Source organism: Myotis yumanensis, unplaced genomic scaffold (assembly GCF_028538775.1).
Source record: "Myotis yumanensis isolate MYYU_CA2020_CCGP unplaced genomic scaffold, mMyoYum1.0.hap1 SCAF_6, whole genome shotgun sequence".
Classification (NCBI taxonomy): Eukaryota; Metazoa; Chordata; class Mammalia; order Chiroptera; family Vespertilionidae; genus Myotis; species Myotis yumanensis.
In genome coordinates, this window is record NW_027223757.1 from 57,206,939 (window position 1) to 57,214,050 (window position 7,112).

Genomic DNA, 7,112 nt, shown 5'->3' on the forward strand with positions numbered 1-7,112 from the left:
TGTTCATCAGTTTACATAGATTCTCATTTCATTTTCTCGATACCTCTCAAGTTAAGTATAAAGTGCAGTGATACTCCATTAGCACCCCCAGTCTTACGGAGTATCAATGTCTGAGAATACTACATTATTTTCCCAAAGAATATACATTTTAATAGCATCCAAGTGATGTAAAAGTGGAATAAAGGTGTGAGGCCACAAACACTTACTGAGCTATCTATCTATCCACCATCTGTCTATTATCTATCTAGAAGTAGAGTTAGAAGAGAGAGCAAGAACTCACAGTACTGAAATGCCCTCACTTGGAGGGTCCTAACTCAATCTACCCACATTATTGATCTTACGATCTTACCCTGTGGGTAGTAGCTGACTGGAAAGTGTTATTAATGGAAAACAATTATGATACATTGTCCTGGAAGTAGATGCTGGTTATAGGTACTTAACCTTACCTTCCTTTAACACGCTGCCACTTTCTTTTTTCCTTTTCTTCTCCACATGCCCACAGTTATTTTATGCAGCGGATGCTGACACATTTAGAGTACCCTCCTTATGCTAAAAAAAATAAATTTAGGCTTTGTTTTCCTTTTTGCCCCTATGCAGATGCCATTATTGGGATGACAGCTAGGCACTTTGGTGAATGTAAACTGTTGGAGCATCTAGGGAAGATTATGTTTTCAGCAGTATATCTTTAATTTTCAACATTTTCTAAGGCCATCAGCACTTAATTACCTAAGTTGGTTACTTAAGTGTTGATACTACTGGGGCCCAGAAGAAGACCTCAATTAAGATTTCGGGCCTATAAGCTTACCACTTTCAGAAATACCCTTAGGACCTGGGGAGCTCTCCCTCTGGCAGGGCTTTGGACCCTCAGGGATTATCTATGCAGTGGTTACATTGCATAGGAAAGGCAGGCGGACTGATTCTGGTTTTGAGACCTGGTGCATCTTTTCCATGCCCCTTCTTCTGGAATTACCTCTTACGTCTGCGTGGGTTCCCCTCTTGCTGTTTTCCTTCTGTCACTCTTCTTTTACTGCATCAAATCCTCCAGAAGATGGGAACTCCTTGTTGGCCAGACCCTGTTTTATTCCTCTCAGTCTCTCCAGCATATGCTACACTGGATTCCCCCTAAAATTAATGAATGAAGGGATGACATGAATTGTTTTTATGAATTATAAGATAATCTTTTCCAATCTCTGCTTAGACACAAATTGTTATGGGCTCTCATTCACTCCATCAGGCAACCCTTTAATTTTAGAATTGTTTTTATGCTCCTAATTTAGAGGTATATTTGGCCACCCTGTAATTTGCACCATTTCCCCCTTGTTTTATTCTTTTTAAACCAAAGAGACATGGAAGCCTCTTAATATGCATGTAGACATGAAATCCTCTGATCCAATTCACCTCTTTGCAGCCTAAACATATCATAAACATCAACCTTTCCTCATAGAATGTGTTTTTCAGATCCTTTATCAGACCCTGCCCCCTTCTTCTGTAAGTTTCCTGATTTACCACATTCTCTAATTAAGTGGTAGCAGTTAGCTCTGAATACATTTCTTAGACATAGTTTGACCTTATGACTTGGGTCTTCTCGTCTGCATTGGTCTGACATTCTGCTAAGTACTGATCTCAAGATACCTAGAAAATGCAGCTCAAGTGAATCATTATATATATATATATATATATATATATATATATATATATATATATATACTCTTTCTTCCTTAATTGATCATGCTTCTATCCTGAATCCCTTCCTAACTTCCCTGCCATATTAAACTACTTAGAAGGAAACTTCAGCAGAATCTCCCTGTCATTCCTAAAAACAGGTCCAAGAGGTTTTCAAGCTCCTCCTTACATTCTCTCCCAGGTCCCTATCCTGATTGTCCTCTTTGCCTAAAATCAACAATGCTTCCTAAAAACCAGCATTCCTCAATTCCAAACTCTCATCTCTATAAAAGCACCATCCCATAGAGACATTAAAGTAAGAGATGAAGAAAGCATTACTCTCTTTATACCTTTTGACAACATGACCATTATCTTTGCCTCATCCCACTATATTTATGCTGTTTTGATCCTGGAAGTTGGGCAGAAAAAGGAAAGTAAGAAATTGCTTTACTCTTCCCAATCTTTTTAGTATGTCCTCTTTATTTCTCCTTCCATTGAGCCACATAATGTCTTCTACCCGAGGTGGGATATGAAAGAGGAGGAAGGCTGACATTGTGCATAATAGAATGGGGATCATCTGTGACATTTAACTGGTAATTTAATGCCTATTAACATAGCCCAAAATTACATTGGTTTCTGTGCCTACCATTAGACAGTGCAGATTCCACTTGTGGCTATGAAAAAAAAAAATCCCTCCTTTTTTTTTTTTTAATCCCTCTTCTATGCTGTTAAATTGCTATTGTGGCACAAATTCAGGATTAAAAATTCATCTTTTTTCTTAATGTAACTTGTTAATAATTAAAGATTTAAAGTCTTGGATTTGACTCTGGAAACAGTTTGGATCTGATTGGTAAATAAAATTTAAGGGTTTTTTTTGGTCATAAGTTGTTGAGAAGTATTTATGTAAAAAACTCCAACCAATTTTATTCTTTTTGTTTATACTTTGTTAGTGTTATTGCTTTGTGATCAGACTATATAGAGTAAAACTAATTTTTTAGAGGTTATGTTTTCTTTGTGAATATAATTCTACTTTTTTAAAGTTTTAAATGAGTGCTTGGAAAAAGATGTACGTGTTTTGGCCACAGAGTTTGATATACATCTACTTACTTATCCTTATTAATCCAGATCTTCCAGATCTTCATATTTGGTTTCTTGTTATTGGTTCATTGCTTAGTTGAACTGTCAAAGACTGGATGGTAAGCTCTGTCTTTACAACAAAATTATGTTTCTGTTGATTTCTCCTTGAAATCTAATGATTTCTTATTTATGTATGTTGATCCTTAGCTATTCAACTCATAGAATTTTGTGACTATTCTATATTTCTTATAGGTTATTCCCTTATTGATATAAAATGTACTACTTTGTCCTCTCTTAGTTTTTTTGCCTTGAATTCTAATTCTTCTTACACCAATATTGCAAACATTATTTGCTTGTCATCTGCCGGTAACTAATGCATTTTTTAGTATACTTTTTACATTAAATATTGTGCTTTTGATAACTGTCAACTATAAATTTGGATTTAGATTTTTTTTACTAACTTTGTGATTATTAATTTTATAAGAAAGTTTAAAAAATTTACATTTTTGGGGAGTCATAACTGAAGTGCATTTGTTTTTTTCTGCCACCTTTTTTAGGCTTTATATGGATCTTGCTATTTCTTTCTTTCCTTTTGAAAAGATTAATACATTTGACCAATGAAAAATGTCTTAATATAGATGTCAAAAATCAAAACACCTTAAGCAAAACCAAAAGACAAGTGACCAACTGAGAAAAATATTTACAATCTGTGGTACTGCCAAAAGGTTTATGTCCTTAGTCTTTTAGGAGCTCTTCCAAATCATTTGAAATTATGGAAAAGGCCAACTGAATTATGTGAAATATTTATGAAAAGATAATTCTTAAAAGATAAAAAAATAAGTTTAATAAATATGTGGAAAATACTCAAACTCACAAGTTAGAAAGGAAGTATAAATCACAGTAGTAATTTGCTAGCAACTTTTAACCTACAAAATGGGAGGTCTTTTTATCACAATGCCTAGAGTTTGTGGATTTAAGTAGAATAGGTAATTTCTTAAGCAAAATTGGTAAGTGAGAGACAATATTAAAATGTATGCCAAAAGCCATGACAATGTGAATTCTGTGTTCCCTATATGTATATACATATATATGTGTGTAATTTGTTCCATATTCAATCTCACTGAGATACTGTTCTCTTTAATAACCTGTGTCAAAATGCCAAGTTTAAAATAGCTACTGGGTATACTGCAAAGACTTTAAAACACATAGACACACACACAACAATACTGCTATATAGAATCTGAGAGGGTCAAGCAGTCAAGTCAGTCATTTCTTAATAATTTAGCACATATTATTAGTTGTTTGTCACCTTACGAAGCAAAGATTGAAGAACTGTAGGGTAGAAATATAGGCCTAGAATATTTTGATTAGCATTGGAAGGAAGACAAAGTTCAACATTCATAATATTTTCTTCAAATATTCACTGAGCACCCACTCTGGGGTAAGTACCATAGAGAAAGATGCTCTCTATATCCTTCAAGTTCAGAATCTAGTGGAGAGTGTGGGCACTTAGGTGATTATAACTCAAGACAATCTGCAGTGCTGCACAAGAAAGCAAGGCTGGAGGGTCACTCCATTTCAGCGCTTGGGCCAATTGAAGGTGCCAGGCATCTGCAAGGCATCAGGGCGCCTCAAGGAAAAAGAGTGTGGAGGCAGTAAAGACCTTGTCTGCCAACTTCACAGTTTTGCCTCTGACCAACTTTATTACTCACATATGCAAAACTGAGCCTCCGGATCTGGATACAAACTCACTGAGCTCTTCTGCAGCATGCCAGTACTGCTAATAGAGCCGTCAGTGTCTCCAGGGAGGGCTCAGGAAGAGTGTGATCTTAAAACACAAATGTAGATCTGTAATAGTGAGGCTGTGTAGTGCAGTTCACATGCACATAACTGAGGGCCCCACTGATCACTCAGTGACAGACCTTGGGCTAATTATTTACATCGTTGAGCTTTGGTTTCCTTCTATTTTGCATGGGGATAATAAAATGTATTTTTAAGTTTGCTGGGAAGATAAGTGAGATTCTTTTTGAGAGTGTTCCTAATTCATCTTTAGCCTTGCACAATTGTTAATTTCCTTCTTTCTTTTTCAGCGCCCATCATGTGCCTTGCCTTAACTGGGATGGAAATTCTGTAGTGTTCACTGTGGTTAATGGCGATTACAGTCTCCTTCATGTCTTATTGTTTATTATTATGCCTTACTGTTGTCTAGTTTAGACCAGGATGTTTCCATGAACCACATGTGACAGTTGATAACCTTTGATTAATAATTTGGTGTCATAATTTTTTTAGAATTTTAAAGATTCAGTAGGATTATTATTATTTTTTTTTCAGTAGGATTATTTTTAATAACCAGCTAGACTCTCAGTTGTTTTACATTTGTTCTCCCTTTTGTTGAAAAGTATACCACTTAGATATAATTTAAATTTTTCTGAAAAATTTCCAACCAATGTTGCATGTGCTTTATTCCATTTACTAATGATAAAAAAAATTTTAAAATAAAAATATTAATTTTTTAATCTTCAAAAGAATAAACAAAAATACTTATTTAGGATAAAGAGGGCAAGAGAGAAAAAAAGAGAAAGAGAGAAAGGATTTTCCAGGTTTCCCAAATCAGAGAACTTAGCTTAAAAAAACAAAGTGGTTATTTCATATTCTTTCTCAGGGTGAATGTCAAAAAATTTAAAATGTAATCAGTTTATCTATTTTCTAAAAATGAAATATTTTACTTACCTTGTTCAGGGTCTATATATTTATGAAAAGTCTAATGATTTAGGTGATGTTTTATCTGTGGATTAGAGTATTTCATTACTTTTCAAGGTTTTTTCTTTTCAAATTAAAGTGCCTAGAAGAAGATAAAATATGGTTTCAAATTATTGTACTAAAGATTACTTTCTTCCTTATAATTTTTGCCCTTGGGGTTTAGGGATACTTCAGTATGCTAAGGAATGATGTGGCCATTACATTTATATATTTAAAATGTTTATTTAATGTTGACTAGGGAGATATGTTGGGACTAGGTAAAGTTATCATAACATCATTCTGTTGGTTTCTCTTTCCTTAAAAATACTAACTTCCCTCTCTGCGGGGCAGGTTCTGATGAGTAATCCTGGGCTAACATAGGAACTGGGCCAAGCACCATTGGACCCTGTTGTTGAAATGTAGTAGCCAAAAGGTATGTCACAAAATCAAGTCGTGATATTAAACTAAAATATTTTTCATCCCATTGGTAAGTGGTGTGAGACTGTTTCATCTGCTTGAACTACAAGACATCTTTGTATTGCCTATGTCATTTTCTTCTACTTAAATCCAAATTGCAGAATGGCCTGTAAAGACCTTCCTGGGTAAAAGTAGTTTGTGTTTCTGTTTTCAAAGAACAGCAGTGTTGTAGACCTCTTCCTTCAAGATGACTTGGAAGGTAGAATGCTGGTTGTCCTCATGATGATTTACTCTAAAATTACTGTTGGTCTTGGCATAAAAGCAGCCTCAAATTTAAAATAGCAGTCTGAATTTATAGTAGGTGATTTTAGTATTTTAATCTCTAAATTGAAAACATGTCATGGAATAAACAAATTGAATAATGGTTTAAAGGACTTCACTGGCCATAGTAGTGCTTAGTAAGTAGTTGTTGACTGGCCTGTTCTGGTTACCAGTCAATGGAATTTGGAGGGATACGTCAGGACATTTAGTACTGGAAGAGCAAAACTGGAAAACATCTCTCCTTGTTTATACATCAGAAGTGCCGAATATTGCCTGCTTCCTTCTATTACAGTTTGGACCTACCCTCTTTCAACAAGTCTGCTGAGCTGTAACCTAGCGCCTCTCTGATAAAAGGCTCACATGTCTCAGAGTTTCCTACAGACTTCATATTGCAATTACCGCCCCCACCCCCCTTTTTTTTAAATGACATGAGATTTTTAGCTGCTGGGGAAAATATTAGAAAGACAACAGTGACAACATGAGTTTCCAAAATTCTGTGAAGTCTGGTTCTAAATGAGTGAGTTTGGGACATCCAAACTATTTCCTGGTTCTATTTCCATTTTTATTCTCTTGATTCTACTGAAATAGAACCACTGATGGAGAGGCTGGCTGGAAATACTCAAAGTCTTGATACTCCATAAATAGTGCCTTAGTCTGTTTGGGCTGTTGTGACAAAGTACCATAGGCTAAGTAGCTTATAAACAACAGACATTTATTTTTTTCCCAGTTCTAGAGGCTGGAAGTCTGAGATCAGAGTGCCAGCATGGTCAAGTTTTGGTGAGGACTCTATACCGGGATGCGGTCTTCTCACTTTCTACTAGTATACCCTCATGTGGTAGAAAGAGAATTAGCTAGCTCTCTGGTCTCTTCTTAAAAGGACACTAATTCCAATCTCA

The 7,112-nt window shown here is 35.3% G+C and overlaps 1 long non-coding RNA gene across 2 annotated transcripts in view; it reads right to left on the reverse strand.

Moving 5' to 3' along the window:
* LOC139013138 (uncharacterized) overlaps nucleotides 1–5,566 on the reverse strand; it is a 129,448-nt gene extending 123,882 nt beyond the window's left edge. For both annotated transcript variants that reach the window (XR_011471939.1, XR_011471938.1), the window contains exons 1-2: nucleotides 5,470–5,566; nucleotides 971–1,122 (exon numbers count right to left, since the gene is read on the reverse strand). This is a non-coding gene — a long non-coding RNA (uncharacterized lncRNA). The remainder of the gene's footprint in view (nucleotides 1–970; nucleotides 1,123–5,469) is intronic.
* Nucleotides 5,567–7,112: the final 1,546 nt, after the last annotated feature.